General features: G+C 40.5%; 1 protein-coding gene across 3 annotated transcripts in view; it reads right to left on the reverse strand.

Moving 5' to 3' along the window:
- Nucleotides 1-16,359, reverse strand: part of add3a (adducin 3 (gamma) a) — a 92,943-nt gene extending 76,584 nt beyond the window's left edge. For 2 of the 3 annotated variants that reach the window (XM_020586547.1, XM_020586545.1), the window contains exon 1: nucleotides 16,082-16,359. The gene's annotated coding sequence lies outside the window, so the exon portion shown is untranslated. Of the gene's footprint in view, nucleotides 1-15,915; nucleotides 15,938-16,081 lie in introns of those variants that run through there. The other variant, XM_020586548.1, reaches the window with a different exon arrangement.
- Nucleotides 16,360-17,311: the final 952 nt, after the last annotated feature.

Raw genomic sequence — 17,311 nt, forward strand, 5'->3', positions numbered from 1 at the left:
AAAGAGTGTGCATGGGACGATTAGATAAGACCGGGAGATGGGACAGGGCAGGCAAACAGACACAGAGAGGGTAAAGAGGAGCCGACCTTTGTCTGTATCTATTTCTGTGTGCTTTAAAATCTAATGGCCCAAATTACAGTTAAGAGGCAAAACGCCAAAAAGCAGAAAAGATAAGTCAGTGAGTCGGATTGATAAGAAGATAAGCTCCAAAATGTACTAAAAAAAAGAATACAAGGTCCAATTTGTTCATTTTAAAGTTCATTCTCTAAAAACAGCAACACTTTATGGGGCCACAGATCTCCATAAGGACATAAAGACTGACTTAGCTTTCATGGTTATGATGATCATCAAGAGAATGAAACAAGTGACCATCACAGTCAGAGGATCTAACAAGAAGCAGAGCAACATGTAACATGCTTCCTATGCCATAAACACTTAAATGCAGTTTGTTGTGCTTGATGTGTTGTTGGCCTTAGACATGAACTATCTATTCCACATTGTACTTGTTATGTCCATGTGTGTGCATGCTTTTGTTGTTTTCTTTAAATACCAACAGCGTGCTCAGCACTAATACCGAACCAATACAGTTTTCTTGCACTAGAGAATGTATTAGATTTTTTATTAAATGTTTCTGAAGTTGGTTTAAACTCCACTGGATTGTTAAAAGTGAATATGCTAACACTACAAATTATGGCAAACTTTGTATTCATTATCAGTTAGCCTGAGAATTATTTTCTGACCAATCATTTAATCTATGAAAGCTTAAAAAATCATATTTTAATCAAAACTTTGCACCACTGTCTTGTTTTGTTTGACCAAAAGTCCAAATGCTCCAAAATATTTAGTTTACAGTGATATGATAAAGAAAAGCAGGTAATTCTCTCTGTTGAAAGGCTGGAATCAGAGAGGAATGAACGAAGAAATCAGAAAAACAGGGAGAGAATAAGGAGCCAAGGAAATGAATGAGATGTTAATACAAAACAGCCCTGTGAGTCAGAGGGCAGGTACTGCCGCAATGCATGAGCTTAACTTAGTAGAGTCTGTGTAAATATCATGTGAAGTTGTATAAGGCAGGGAAGGCGCCATTTCTACTGTTTCTAAAACAGTGGAAATGAAGCATGGCAGCTGTGGCCTGTGCAGCCATGTGCAGCGGAAGCTATTGCATTCGCAAATCCTGAAAGGCTGACAGTAAAATAAACTGGCTGATATAATGGACTTAAAGCAAGACTGAATAGGACAAGGTGTTAAAATCTTGGAAGATGTTGGAATGAAGCAGAAAGCTGAAGTTTTACTTATGCCACCAAAAGTGGCAGTAAAGTTTACTTTTAATGGACCACAAACATGTGAATGGTGTTTAACACGGGAGCTGATGGACTGTACAGAGTGGAACCTTTGCAAAAGGCTGCCATGAGGAACTGTGGTAGTGTGGTGGCGCTTAGCACGTTATACATTCTGTAGGCAGTTTAGAGACTAGTGGCTAGGATTCAGCGCTCTCGCCGCTGTGGCCAGGGTTCGATTCAGGGTTGCGTCAGGAAGGGCATCCGACGTAAAACACGTGCCAAATTTCAACATGCGACTCCTTAGTGCGATGATTCACTGTGGCGACCCCTAACAGGAACAGCCGAAAGTGACAGACAGGCAGTTTATCTCCAGCAGTAATATAAGTGAGCACACTCTTTGTGTTTGTTGCGTTTGAATGAGTCAAAATCCCATTAACATGGAGATTTGGAGGAAATTAATTATTGGAGAGGACCCAGTGGGTCAGCCAGTCTGTAAAAGGATTGTTCAAGTCATGGAGTCTCAAACAAGATCCCAGTTAGTTTTCCCTAACCACTGGGAAAATATGTACATATAGTACTGTATATATAAAGAGATGTTTGTCACCACTTCCCTTTAACCTCCAGGGCAGTAAAATGTTTGGACAGACGCAATTTGTAAGCTTACCACTGACCAAAGCCATGTCATTTATTCCAGGCTCTCCAAAAAGTGCTCACAATTACTCTCCATTTAGTTACTTTCTGTGTCCTTGAGAAAACCAAAAAGGAAGGCGGAGGCATTTGGGCGACGGACCAAAAACTTTCCACTTCAGACAACACTGCATTTGAGACATTTTCCCTCATTTTATTTCCCATCAGCTATGAGTGTTATGGTGTAAAATAATACATATACTGAGGCAACCAACAGGTGTTTTAAAAGCCATTCTAATTTCTGCATCAAGGCCTACTAAAGATTGCTAAACTGCACTCCTGGGTCTGTAACAATTAGAAGCAGACACATTTATTTGTTTAAATATTATTTTTCAAGGCTGTAATACAAGGGAACAAAAACACAAATTAGCCAGAAATGAATGCGAACAAAAACCTGAAGTGACAGGATGCAAACTCTAGCTATAAAATCTACTTTATAGTCTACTATCCTGAAAATAAAACCTTTTAATTATCCTTGAAAACACTGTATGCACTATACTTTGACATGTTTGACATACTCAAAGACACCTAAACAGAACCAAGACATTCATTGTCTGCAAACACCAGTAATCTCTTTTTGATCAGGTTACAGACATGGATTTATGTTACTGTCACATCCCATGCCTCAAGTGTCTTTTTACGCATTCAGGCCAAATGATAGACCAGCTGCTCTGTTTTGAGATACAGCAGAGCTAGTCACTTCCTTTCTCATGAATCGTATCCAGGAGTGAAGAGTCTGTAGGGACAAACAGACACATTGTTCAAGTGCTGCATATATTTTCATTATGATCTCCCTATGACCTCTGATACAGGAACTTTTACAGTCTCTGATTGTGGTTTAGTTAGGACCCATGTGTATTTATACTGGTAAATGCACACATGAATCTATAGGCCTCAGCGTGTGTTCTCAGCAGTTTCCACTCTGCCTCTGTACTTGACTGGCGGTAACAGTGAGAGGCTGGTGGCTGCCGGACTTTGGCCCCGATAGCATCTATGTCATCTGCACAAACACCAACTGTGTCAACACCAGGGAGCACAGGAGAACAGGAGGGCTATTGATAGCATATGAGATATGTTATTGCTGAGGGTGCTGTGCTGCATTCCATTATAATGATAACTGGCTCCTGGGAGTTGTGAAACTGGCTCAAAATATTCCAAATCTATGTCCAAATTATGAGCCAATGGGTTCAAAGGACAATGCGCAACAATGTCCATTGGGTTAGGTTATATCAAACACATCTGACACATTCAAAGGTGAGGTGAAAAACCGGCCATCGTGGAGAGGGAGCAGATGTGATATCATTTAAACATGGGGATAGGTTTCCACATCTCAGCTCATGTGTTGCAGCAGCACCACACCCTGTGTCTCCTGGAAGGCATTCATGGTGTTTCACATGAAAAGTGACAAGAGTTCTAGTTCAGACACCGGCTCCTTTCTCACATCCGTACACCGGGCCAATCGCTTGCGTGAGTGTCAGACTGTCAGTTTTAGAAAGTTACTGAAATGGTTGCACATACTCCCCAGTCTAACATCAGAAAGGTGTGAGGAAAGGGGGTTTCTGAAGCTACTCACCCATCCAACAAACAGTCCTGATGGAGTATACTGGCCCCTTTATGGTGATCACATTTGTGTGCAACCACAGGATTTGGCATTTAGTAAAACAAACAAACAAACCAAACACTAAAAGCTGATTCTTGCACAAGTTTGTATAGTCAAAAACAAGTAACTGCAGGGACAATGACTAGACGTGTTTGCTGCCTCTGCAGCAGTTGTAGAACACCTGAAACATGAAAATCCATAAAATGGCACATCAGTGCTTGAGATATATGTCTGTCCAAGGTGGCAGAAAAAACAGGCTGAGAAGGACCTGAAAGCACCTTAATTTTTTTTACCAGTTTATTTGCCAAATACGTGTCAATCAAATGAATTTCATTTTGTCAAAGTAGGTCTTTTAGTTATCTGTGCACCCACAGCATATTTAGACCTAGTTTCCTGTAACCAGATATATGAAGACTATGCCTAAGTCAAGTTGAGATGGACTGCAGTTAGCACCTGGCATCAGCATCAGAGTCTCAGTTTCAGATGAGTTTCGACTGACAACTAAGACTGAGGTATTGGATTGTCTGCTAACCACAGGGTGTGATGGTTCAGTCCCTGGCTCCCCCTGTCCACACGCTGAAGTGTCATTTTGCAAGACACAGAACCTTAAACAACCCCAGTGCTTATGCTAGTGCCTTGCAATGTGTGTGGGAAAGGGGGGAACAAAAGCAAATATACTAACACAGGCGATTTACTATTTTTATGTAATCACAGGAAGTCTTCAGTGAACATTGTAAAGTAAAGGAAGAAGTTACACTAAATCTAATTAGGCTGTTCCACTTTTTTTTGTAGATCTCTGTTTTTTGACCAATTTCCTCCTTTTCGTTGCTGCTACCTGTCACTCTAGGTTAGATGACATATATAGATAGATAAACCGACTGAATGAAGTCACATGACCACACACTAGTTTCCCACCCATCAATTTCAATGTTAGTTTTTAATGGGCCCAAGCCAGAAGGCAATGCTGCCAAGAATTCAGTCTGGACAGCAGCGAGAGAAAGGTTTTTCCGCTGCACCATCTGAACACACCGATAATAACTGTACACTTAGTTCAGCATGATGGCTCCTAATTTGTACTTTAAACAAGCGCTGACTACTTAGTACCCTGTGAATTCAGCACTATTTAATGCTCCTCCACCATCCACACATCATGGGGTCATCTGAAACTTTAAAGTAACCCAGATGTTGTCAAAGTTTAACAAGTTTTGTGTTAAACTATCTACAACCACAGATAGGGTAGGGCCATTACCTACAGTACCGCCAGGTTCACAGTGCTATCAGCAATCCCAACTTGTATTCTGACTTGAACTCTACATCAAGTCATTAACTAAGTTGGGCGCTGCACTTGACGTACTAATCATGTTTTCACTGGGTGAAATGTAGCGAGACAACAAAAACCAGCACAGTTACATAACAACCTTTTCTGCTGACCACTATGGTGGCCTCAGTGGGTCGGTGGATGTGACTGTCCAGCCGTGCAGCACGGTCCCCTTTGGCCTCATTATATAAATTCCAGAAAGAAAAAAAAAAGAGTAGTTTTTACACCAATTACTGCTTTAGCTATATTAGAGGAGCTGATGTAGAAAGATAACACCTCCAGGTCTCTCCATGTAAACCTTAAGCTCTAATAAACACCAGTTCTTTAAAAAAAAAAAAAGAAGAAGCCCATGAGAGTCGACTTTGTTCACTGTCGTGTTAGTTGTGGCACAGTTACACAACAATCCCACCATCTCATTAATCTGATTCTGTCAGGTGGATTTAAACTAGGAGAGAGACGGTGTTCAAACTGTTCGGAGACTCTGGTAATTCAGATATGAAGAGCGGGACAGATGATCCTTTCACTCATGTTGAGCTGATTTGTCTATGTTGGTCCTTTCATTCATGTTGAGCTGATTTGTCTATGTTGGGACTTCGGTATTTAATGAGGATAACCGAGTGAGATCAGGATACAGGGATAAGTAAAGCCAACATCAGAGAAGAGGTTGAATTGTGAACTGAGAAGCAAAACAGTTTAGTTCAGCCTAAAGGAAAAGCAGATGTGTAAGAAAGTGTTTATTTTCGCGCTGGTCCCAGAACAGATGGCAGATAAGACATCCTGTCAGAGCCATGCTCATTCATCAGGAAACATCAGCAGATGATATTGTGTAAAATGTAGTACGGGTGTGAAAATCTACCCATTTACCCAAGTACTGACACATGAATACAGCACGTCGCTGATGGGTGAAGAAAATAAAAAACAATAAAATATGCTAATTAGCAAAGTACTTCACTAAAAAATGAATCAAATAACATTAAAATACACTCCCCACAACCCAGAAATTTGCAAAAAAAAAAAAACCCAGCAATAATCCCACAGCAATAAAATCACCATTATTTATTTAGCATCTTAACTGCCGACGGAAAAAAACTGTCCCTCATTCTACTCATCTTAGCCCTAACAGATCTGTATCTTCTACCTGAGGGCAGGAGATCATACAGGTGATGAGCAGGATGTGGAAGGACCCTGATGATGTTATTGGAACAGCAAAGGGCATCTGGAGGAATATATAGAGGAAATATCTTGTAATGTAGCACCCGTCTTAGAGCTTGCTGCTCAGCCTGTGTGCAGCTATTAAACCACACTGAAGCATTGTAGGCTATCATACTTTGTATGGCACGATGATAAAAATTTAATAGGAGCTCCTGTGGTAGATCTGCTTTTTTCAACTTCCTTAAATAAAAATGGCACTGTTGAGCCTTCCTAAGATCCCATGACAGGTTCTCTGTCATCACCACCAGTGTGTGACCCTTTCAACCTCTTCACCATGTATTAGGAGTGGGGGATAATTATGAACCTTCTTATGGAAATCAACAATCATTTCTTTTGTCTTTATAAAAAGAATTCTTACATATTTGTCTTTCTCCTCCAGATGCCGCAGTACTATATGTAACACAATAGCAAAAGCATCTTCTGTTGACCTATTCGCTTTATAAGTAAACCAGACTAATAAGAAGTGGAAGACACCAGGTTGTAGCACTCATGTTAATCTATTCTCCAATTAGCCTAGCTTGGTACAAATGGATAATATATTTAATTTGTTTAGTATTCAGTCTTAATTATGTCTTCCTGATTTGAGACTTGCAAGCTTACACTGTTAATACTCAAAATAAAATAAAAAAGCAGGAGCCAATCCCAGCTGGCACTGGGCCAGAGGCGGGGTACACCCTGGACAGGTCGCCAGTTTATCACAGGGCTGACATCTAGACAAACAACCACATACTCACACTCACTCCTATGGGCAGTTTAGAGTCACCAACCAGAGAGAACATGGCAGTGGCTGAAAAATAACACCAAAGACGGATCTGAGTGGGAGGAGGAACTATGAAATGAACAGCCGCATTATTTCGGATGACGCCATACAGAGAGACAAATCTGAAAAGTGCGTTTGAGGTTTTTACAAATGTGGAAAAAGTGAAATAGGCAGGAATTGTTCTTTTCTCATGTTTTGTATCTACACACACCACAGACCCATGTGAATGTCAGTTATTTATGCATGTGTCCTTTAATACAAGTATACCAATGAAAGGGAGATGCACTATTACAGCTGCAGGCCACCTTAATCAATCACTAAACCACTTTTTTATGAAGGTTCTTTTTTCTTTGGTCTGTGATGAGAATGGTTTGGACACTCACTCACACACACAGACACAGGAGCCATAAAACAGATTTTTCCAGAACCTAGACTCAAACTGATGACATCATCTTTAGGACACACCGGCACACTCCATTTAACCACACGATGGATGACATCACCCATCCAAATTTTAAACAGTTATTCTTGAAACACGACATTGTGTCAGTGGCCTATAAAGCACCCAGATGTGTGGCATGGTATCACATGAACTTGTGCTACGTATTGTTTTGTCTAACTTCCTACCCAAAGCATATCAGTGACTGTCCTGGAAGAGCAGAACAAAAGATGGGTCCTATCCAGTGATTTCCTCTGCTGAGGTAAAGGAAACACAGCCTCTTCGCATACTTCCCATCCTGCAACAAGAGTCCAAAACAAGTGACACCGAGCCACACACATCTGTCCTTGACTCTGACCAGATACATCCTGGGTGGAAACTGTGAGTGTGTATGTGTGCGTGAGCGGTCATCCTTCAGGAGAGGGAACCGAGAAGAACGTTCTAAAATTAATTTGATGAAACAGAACAGAAGCAGTCGCTGTCAAAAGATTTTGTCAGATGAAATAAAAATTCAACTATTTTCTCTCTCTGTTCCATGACATATTTGTGCTGTAAAAGAAATAGCTCATTTCTATTGTTACAAAAGAAAAGGTGCTCGCTGAGTAATGTGATGACAATTTTTCATTTAGTTAACTGACAAACAAATTAATGGTGACTTCAAAATATTCATTTTTCTATACTGAACTGCAGGTACCACAGCTGGAAAGCCCACTCACAGATGCGCAAATGGAGCTTCTACAGGAACACATTGACCCTTTGCAACCATCAGAGTCTAGCGGAATGGATGTTTACATTCGTACAGTGCAGTATGTGGAAGCTTTACTCCAACAAAGTTAGGTGGAAAGTAAATGTCAAACAGCCTAGTGCTTTAGTGATCACCAAAGAGTACTCTTAAAAAAAAAAAAAAAAGTTTTATTTTATTTTTAATTACAATTTCATAATGTTGCAAAAATGTATGGATGTATGTTGTCAGTTACAGTTCTTAGAAAGAAAGAAAACTGGAATCTACAGGTCAGACTTGGAAAAAAACAAATTAGAATCGGTCAAGAAAATGGCAATAGGTCCATCTCTAATACAATGTGCTGTTTTTCTCATAGTACTTCATCATTTTTGGGTGAATCTTTCCTTTAGCGGAAGGGTTGTGTACAGGATGTAATGCAACATCGCTCATTAAGTAACTGAAGCTGGTAACAGGCAGGGAACACTGGGTGTGACAGGTTGCAATCTGCGATCTAATGATCAGCTTGTTTATCTCTGCTCAGCCTCAGCAGGTTCCCCTTTTTAACTCCTGAGAGACTGACATGAGGAAAGAGCCACAGTGGATGAGTGACAGCCGGGGGGGAGCGGAGACAGACAGAGAGAGGTCTGGTGGTGTGTCCGTGTTACAACACAACACACACGTATGTAAATGTATAAGCTGAAGATTTTCATCAGTTTAGGTTTTGATCATGACAGATCAATGAGACAACAATAAAAGCACCTGATTCTCTAACACAATGCACACACAGACTGCTCCAGGGGGCTGCTGGACCTAATGCAACATGCGTCACTGACATATATCAGCCCTCCAGCAGAACAGACGTCAACAACAGCTCAGTGCAAAGACTCACTGTTCCTGTACAGCAGAGAGACCTGTCTTGCAGAAACACTGACCTGATTACACGCCTGAGGTAAAGACGGGCTCAGGTGAGGTCACAGCTGTAGCAGTACAGACAAACGCTATAAACGGCTCTGAGGTTAACACAGTGGAACGTTTTCACAATATTCCCAGTAAGGATCAGATTCATTACCAAGTACTGCAGGTGTACTTCTCGTGTTGTAATATTATATGCTTATAAGAACTGTGAGCTAGAAGAAAGGTGGTGATGATTCAAGGCAGCCCTGAACTGGGAGTCTCCCACTAGAAATGTTAATCTATCTTATTATTACTCTTCCATTTCACTGATGTTTTAATGGTTTCCTCAGGAGCCTCACACAAGAAGCCTGTACCTGTCAGTCTGCCAGTAGAGTCAGAGTTTATGAGCTTACTAAATGGCGTTGTCCTTGTAATTTTGCTCGTCCTACCACACTGTATCGATCCATCCATCCATCAGAATCCACACTGTCTGGATGCAGCCTGGCCACAAAGAACATATGGAGCAAATCTGAAAGAGAAACTCGCAGACTTTCACTCTCTATTGTTGAAAGTTAGTTTCACCTCTGACCACATTCAGCAGTGATGTCACAGTGTACTGACAGGCCCTAAAGTACACCTCCGATCACCGTGGTGATGTTTGCTATAAGAAAACAACTTAACCCGGTGTTAAGTTGCTCTTTACAAATCAAACATAAATAAAGGAGGAGATTAACTCAGACATATCCAATTCCCTGTTGGAATTTCAGATGTAATCATAATCTCACTTTAAAACACGTCTGTTTTCTTCCATCCAAGACACAGGAGTGTTGTGTTTGAGTTTATTCGACATTTCAACAAAACATATTTTGTAACTGACTTATTTTGAAATGCAGCAACAGTAGAGCTGGAAGAAGATGATCAACAGATCAGCAATCTGCAACTATATGTATAATTAAATAATATATAATAAATAAATATAATAATATCTTGCTGATATTAACCAACAATAATCAAACAAAACATATTACGGCACAAGTATGAGAGATCGAAGCAGATGCAGCTCAGTAAACACATGCCAGGGCAAAACGACTATTTGTGATCCAGCAGGGAGAAGAAATAAATGACGAGTGGATTAGCACCATGGTAGTGCTGCGGATCCAGTGTCATCACACACAGCTCACACTCCACACTTTAAATACACCCTATCGCTACGGTCAGTTCTGTCAAAGTGCTAAAAACACACATGTAATTCACCCATGATTCACAGCAGATCTCTGGGAAGCACAGTAACGACTGTGTGGCATCTCAGATGTCATTAAACTCAAAACAACAATAACCACTCTGATTGTTTGCCATGTAAATGTCAGCACTGTTTTGTAAGATGACATTCGGCTTCGTGTAACGTCTTGTCACGTCCCACCACATCACACATCCAAATAAATGTCTAAATCAATCAAAGCCCATGACTAAACACAACAAACCGCCAAAGCAAACCGTTAAAGCTGCATTCAGCTGTGCTGACACAGCATTTTAGTTCAGCGCCATAGAGGATGACAAACATGGTATAGAACACAAGCTGACCCAGATGAATCCGAGACTACAGAGGAGCACAGCACAGCACATACAGTACACACACCGACAGCAGGGTTCAGCAAAAGCTCACTGCCGCCAAGTGCGATTTGTCACTGAGTGTGCGATGTGACAATACCACGGTGAGTGTGTGTGTGTGTGTGGTCCATGTGGGTCTATAAACAGGAACCAAGGAATGGGTGTGCCTGCTAAAACAGAGGCAGATGACATGGTAAATGTAGTTGTGTGGTCAGTGAGGCAATAAAGCATGTTTCCTGGACAAGAGGCCAACGAGAGTTCATGTACACAAACATACACACACATTTGTATTTACTGGATTCGGCTGTGACTTCGTCTGGATTACTGTGTTCTTAAAGTTGGATATGAGTAAATCTACACGACTGTAGAGCTGCAGAAAATAGTTGATTGAAAAAATAAAAATAAAAAAGTCATCAACTATTTTGATAATCAACTAAATTATAAGTAATTTTTGAAGCACAAATGCCAAAAATGTGATGATTCCAAGTTTTCAGATGTGAAAATTCACTTCACTTCTTGCTCTTGCATTATAGTAAAGTGAATATTAAAGATTTGATCATTAAAGATATTTAATGACATCACTTTTTCACTGTCTTGTATCCAATCCAAAGCAACACTTCTGGTTTAACATCTTGAGGTTGAAACCTCTTTTTAAGAGCATCCTGGATTCAATTTATTTACTGAATTTGACTAATTGGACTGAATGTATCTTCATGTAACAACAACCAATAAAAACATCTGAATTCAAATACCAACTGAGAAAGTACCCCCTGCAATAAGCGCTGCCACATTTTATTTTTATCACCCAGAAGGCTTTGCACCAGGCCAGAACTGACATCAACATGTTGTGTCCCTGACTGGGAAGAATGCAAACTCCATTGTGTATCTCAGTGCAAGCTAGCACTATCGTTACGCAGAAGGTCAGGTACAGAGTGATGCATCTGTGTCTGCTGTGCTACTTGTCATTCAGATGAACAAAGCATACTGAATGTCACTGCAGGATTCAGACCTGAAACTGTGTGTGTGTGTGTGTGTAAAAGAGTTATGTTGTTCGGTAGAGTTTATTGCAGGGTAATAAAAGCAGAGAGAAACATGGCACAATAGAGAGAAGGGCTCAGCGAGCCACTATCATAGATTTAGATATGGTGCACACGCACGCACTCAAATAATCTGTGCTTTCTTTCACACTCAGAAATAGTGACGCTGTATGTTTTCCAGGTCTCCAAACAAAGAGAAAGAGGGGATCAACACCCGTAACGAAGGCATCCATAGAAGCTACTCACATGGCCAGACACACACACACACACACACACAGCCTCAGCTATAAATAAAGAATGAACACTGTCAGGAATGGATTTACATTGGTTAATGAATACACACTCCAGTGTCTCACTGTACCGCCGGGTAATTTTCCCTTGACAATAAATATGTGAATTGACAGTTGGTTAGTAGATTAGGTGACCTGGAAGATTTCTAATCTAATCTCCATATTAACACAGGGCACAATAATGGGGAGGCAGCCCCTCCTTCCTCCACAAACACACATGCACTTGTAACTTACAAGCAACCCAGGCAAAACACCATGCAAGTCAGTGCCATTCTCTGCTCGCAATAGCAGCATTTCATTGGCCAACAACAATAACATCGACAATTAAGACTAATGGTTGAACATGACATGAATTCAAGACTTCATGGATCTAACCTCACAAGGGCAGGATTAATTCCTTGTTCTGGTGATAGAATCATAACCATCTGATGTTAAAGGACCGGTGGTGTTTCAGCGGTATACTACATGGCATCTTCATCTCACAATCATTGATTTTCAGCTCACATCTGCACAAGCTCATAAAGTCTAACTGGATAATAATAATCCACTTTCAGATCAAATATGATATTTTCAGTCTCCTCATTCAATCATGGTGATTAAAAGTCTGGTGGAGCTGACATTCCAAAGTCAGCTCCAGACTTTAATGAAATGACTGGCCCTCGAACAGACGCTTTAATAAGGTGATGACCATGCAGATCAAAAGAGCCGCTGTCTGCCTCAAAAGCTCATTCGGCCCAAAACCTGGCACCTCTCCTTCTCCCATGGTCAGAGGCTGACCCCGCTGCCACGGTTACGCCATTCGACTATCTAAGCAAACGTCTTCTCGCTGCATGGGAAGACCATTAGCTGCCCGGGCTTGACGATCCGCCAGTGCTCTGCCCCCTCACATGCAAACAGAGAAAAGGCTGTGTAAACACAAACATAATACAACCCTAATGCAAAACAGACACACCTGCACGTATCAAGAACACATGCAAGTATGTGCACATCCAAAGTGAAGGTATTTGGATGCACATGGAGTACAGCTGACTCCTGTCCTGCTGCTTTCAGTAATTCATCTGCCCACAAGTGTATAATAAGGTTATTCTAACCCCACCCAACTGGGACCTTTGTCTTTGGCAACCAAACAACTCTGGAATCTAAACACTTAGCCCACACATGTATCACATCGAACAGGACCTCGACTGTGGTTGCACAATAGCGTGAAACAAGAGCCCGTTCAGCTTCGCCTCACTCCTTCAGTCGGAGAAATCAACACTGAAGCTGTAGATCTGTGGCGCAGCTCAGTGTAACTTTACCAGGACTGTCTACAACACATACTGTACACATCAGTACGTAACCCAACCAGAACCAATATATTTTCAACAAAACAAAACAAGCAATATGGCAGATCAACAGAAACCATGGCATGACAAAATAATCCTAAATATTTTGCCAAGACACTCTGGTTTATTTATTTCGTGTACCACTTTCAGTCATGACCATATACCCCCAGAAAAATATTTTGATTCATTAAACACCTCAAACCTCTGGTGCACAGGCTCAGAAGTTTTTTTCCTAGCTCAGTCTGAAAAAAGCAGGTGAGGAATTTCAATGCCTTCACTTCAGTTTCACTACCAGAAAAAACTTGAAAGCATTTCATTAGGTTAATTATTTTAGTTTGATTACTAGGTGCAAGGTTTTAAATCCCAAATTTCAAGTTGACTTTAAAAAAAAAAAAAATATATATATGTTTTGGGAAATCTTCTGTTTCACTTTTTAGTTTTTAGCTGTGCGTTAGATGAGAAGACTGATACTCACATTTGTAAATATGAAACTGTTGGTTATCTTAGATTAGCACAAAAACTTGAACCAGGGGAAATGTATCAGCCTGACTTTGTTCGAAGGTAATAAAATCTAAATGCTGGAAGTAGTTTGAAGCTTCATGTTTACTGAGAGACATGAGAACGGTATCAATCTTCTCATCTGTCTCCCAACAGGAAAGCAAGTAGGTGCATCTCCCAAACTGTCCAACCATTCCTATACAGCACTATGTTGTATAGTTATGAAATAATATGATAAATAAAAAATTATTTGTATTTTTTTCCACTGGATGTTACAAACACACACATGCAAGTTCAGACGGTCAGGCGTGGAGCATAATCCTGTCCAACTCAGCAGGCCTCAGCCCTGTCTGACCTAAGCCAGAGCTACACCCTGAAACATGCCAAACGAATGAGAGATGAAGTCAAAACCCAGAGAGAGACAAGAAAATCCAGAATAATAAAAAACAAAGCCTGCTTGTGCATAAACATGCACGTACTCTAACAGAAGGAAAACACTGGAGTCCAAGACTTGATCAATTAGCAGTGTGCAAAGAGATTGGAGCCACATGTTTCTGATAAGTCCTCTAGCAGAGCATGGTGAGGTAATGATGAAGTCATCCCTGTCCTCTGGACAGGTTCAACCTCACTGGGCTGTGTGCATGTTAAATGGCTTCAGGCTCACCGACACACACACACCATCTTTTTTGTGCAGAGTAGTAAAAAAAATAAAAATCTGAACCAGAAAATAAGTAAAGGAGTCATCACAGCGAACACGCCTCATCTTCTACTGCACACCTGTTACTCAAAGAGCTCCTTTATTAAGCCCAAAGGAACTATATTAAGACAAATACTTTCTCCCATGACATCTCCCTTCCTGTTCCTCAGTTCCTGCTTCCCAAAACATTCCCAAGCAATCAAGTCTTACTGTGGCCACGCCTCATTAACAGCACCCACTCAACCAGTCCGGGCTGTAAGTGCCACTTTACATATGATTCACTGTGATGGACAATGTACGTCCTATGTCTAGGAACAGAACTTAACATTAACTGAGCTCAACGGCGTTTCAGGTTATGTGAGAGAAAATAAATCTTAGAGAACAGTTCAGACAGACAGACTGCTGCAGTTATGTTGAAACTGAAAATTCTCCTCTGATGAGCTTCATTTAAATGTTTTTCTGTGAGCAACATGTGTCAACACCACAGGCCTACAGCCATTATACATGGTCACAGAGAATACTAAATTCTGATTTCCTGGTGCGTTATTTTCATACAGCTGCATGTCTCTGACAACAACACAAACAACAACAACACATTTTAATTATTAGTATGGTCAGTATCTAAAACCTCGTCATCAAAACCGGCTGTGTCAGGCTGGTTGATGCTGACTGTTTCAGGACAACTAAAATGCATGATATATACTGCAGGTATTTAGGTATAGTTGTGAAAATGGCCATTAGTTAGCCAACCTACATTTATATACATGTATGGAATACTGGAGCCTACCTGTACCTAGTAATACTGTACCGGAGACTCTTAGTAATGTGACACTGCAAAGCACAAAGTACTGCTGTGATACTAGACTGCTAAATGTCGTTTGTTTAAATGTCCCAGATATTTGTCATTAACTAAAGTGGAAGAAGTACTCTGATTGTTTACTTAAATAAAACTATCAATACCACTGTGTTACAAGTAAATGTTCAGCATTCAAATTGTTACTTAAGTAAATGTAAAAAAGTATTAAAATATATTTAAAGTACTCATTATGCAGAATGGCACAGTTCATATTAATGTACAGTATATCATATTATTGGACTGCAATTATTGGTGTATTATTGTGTACATCACAATTAATGTTGCAGCTGGTAAAGTTGGAGCTAAAACTATCTTATATGTTTATAGTACTTGCATACTGCAGGGTAGCTTATGAATTTCCCACCAGGCAACAATAGTCTTATGATTATAGTATATTTTGTTTATTAATCTCAGTCTGAAAAGCAACTGTAGTAACTAAAGTTATCCAATAAATATATTGAGTAAAAAGTACTATATTTTCCTGTGAAACATGGTGAAGTCAAAGCATAAAGTAGCAGTAACTGGAAATACTCAAGTACAGATATCTCAAAATTGCACTTAAATACAGTACCTGAGTAAATGTACTTAGTTACTTCTCACCTCTGTCATTAACAGTAGGCTATACAAGACTGAACACTATGACAAGCTGAAGAAGAAGCTGTTTATTCATTAGTTATGGTTATAACAGCTCACCACAGTGGCAGTGCAATGACAGAACCCTGAATTAGATTTCCACTGAAACAGCAGCAGCACCCTTTACCGTGCACGAAGGCGATGGTGTGCAACTATTAGAAAACACGCATATAAAAGTCGTTTTATGACGTTTGGCCGCAGCAGATAAACCAACTCGTCCATTTACCTGTGGGGTGGGGGGGGTCCCAGGTTAGAAGCTGACAAAAACACCGGTGTGCCCGGGCCGGACTTTCTCTGGCTCTAATCCACGTTTGGATTCAGTGGTTCCCTTCAAGCGCACTGTGTCAAAGCACTTTCACTAATGTCTAATCAATACGGCAGTGTTTGTTTACATAACGCGTTCCCTACGGGCTGTGCACGCTCCTCACATGTGTCGGTCCAGTACGCCGGCTGACGCGGAAACGCTGGCTCACAATATGGCAGGAAGTGAAGCCCCGTTCAGTGAAACCGGAGCCTCATTTTAGACGGAGCACGTGATCGAGGCGGACTGCTGTTCATTTAGGCTGAACTATTTCTGTTTGTCCTATTTCAGACAGAAAGATTAGGCTAAACTCTGGGCAAATAAAATAGGTTACAGCCTATTGAATTTAAATTGACTACACTTTGCACCCTGCATAATATTCACCCGATAAGGCATACAAATATATCAAAACGATCGATATAAATACACTACAACTATACATTTGTCACTGATATGTAATCAGCTGTGCTTGAGATTGCAGGTAATTCATGTGTTTTGACCCTGATTAGTCATAGTCCTATACTAGAATTAAAATCTTACATATTCAATTAAAATATTCAAAATGAATTATTTGAACATTTGGTCAGGCTTCCTCTACTTCACAGTAGGCTACAGCTAAGGGTAATTTTTGAGTGATATCTGTAGTGTTAATGTTGCCTTCTTCAGTCAAGCTTTATTTCCAGATTGGCTGAGGCCAAGTGTAGCATCTGTAGAATTATCAAACAGACTTGAAGGTTGTACCACTTATCTGCTGCACTGCCTCCATCTAGTGACCCAGAAGGTGCTGGTGTAAAATGAGTGAGTGCAGATTCAGGGCTGTTTGGCATGAATTGGTGTTTTACCAAGTGATGGTTTCTGTTTTGAATTATTTCATTATGGTAATGTCAGGATTCTTGTGTCTAAAGTGGACTTGTGTGGAGTTGTCTGTATGAGGCCCAGCAGAGTCCGACTGCGCAGCTGACTGTAAAATAAAGAGATAGTGTATGTACATTGGATACTCAGCCAGTATTTACATAGAATTTTCATTTGTCAAAACTCATACTCCCTCTTACAGATTCCTTGAGCTATAATACAGAGTTTTTCAATTAAGTATGAAGTCTTTGCAAGTTCATCCTGTGAAATGAAAGCCAAATTATAGCTATGAGGAAACGGATA

Source organism: Monopterus albus, unplaced genomic scaffold (assembly GCF_001952655.1).
Source record: "Monopterus albus unplaced genomic scaffold, M_albus_1.0 scaffold412.1, whole genome shotgun sequence".
NCBI classification, from domain to species: domain Eukaryota; kingdom Metazoa; phylum Chordata; class Actinopteri; order Synbranchiformes; family Synbranchidae; genus Monopterus; species Monopterus albus.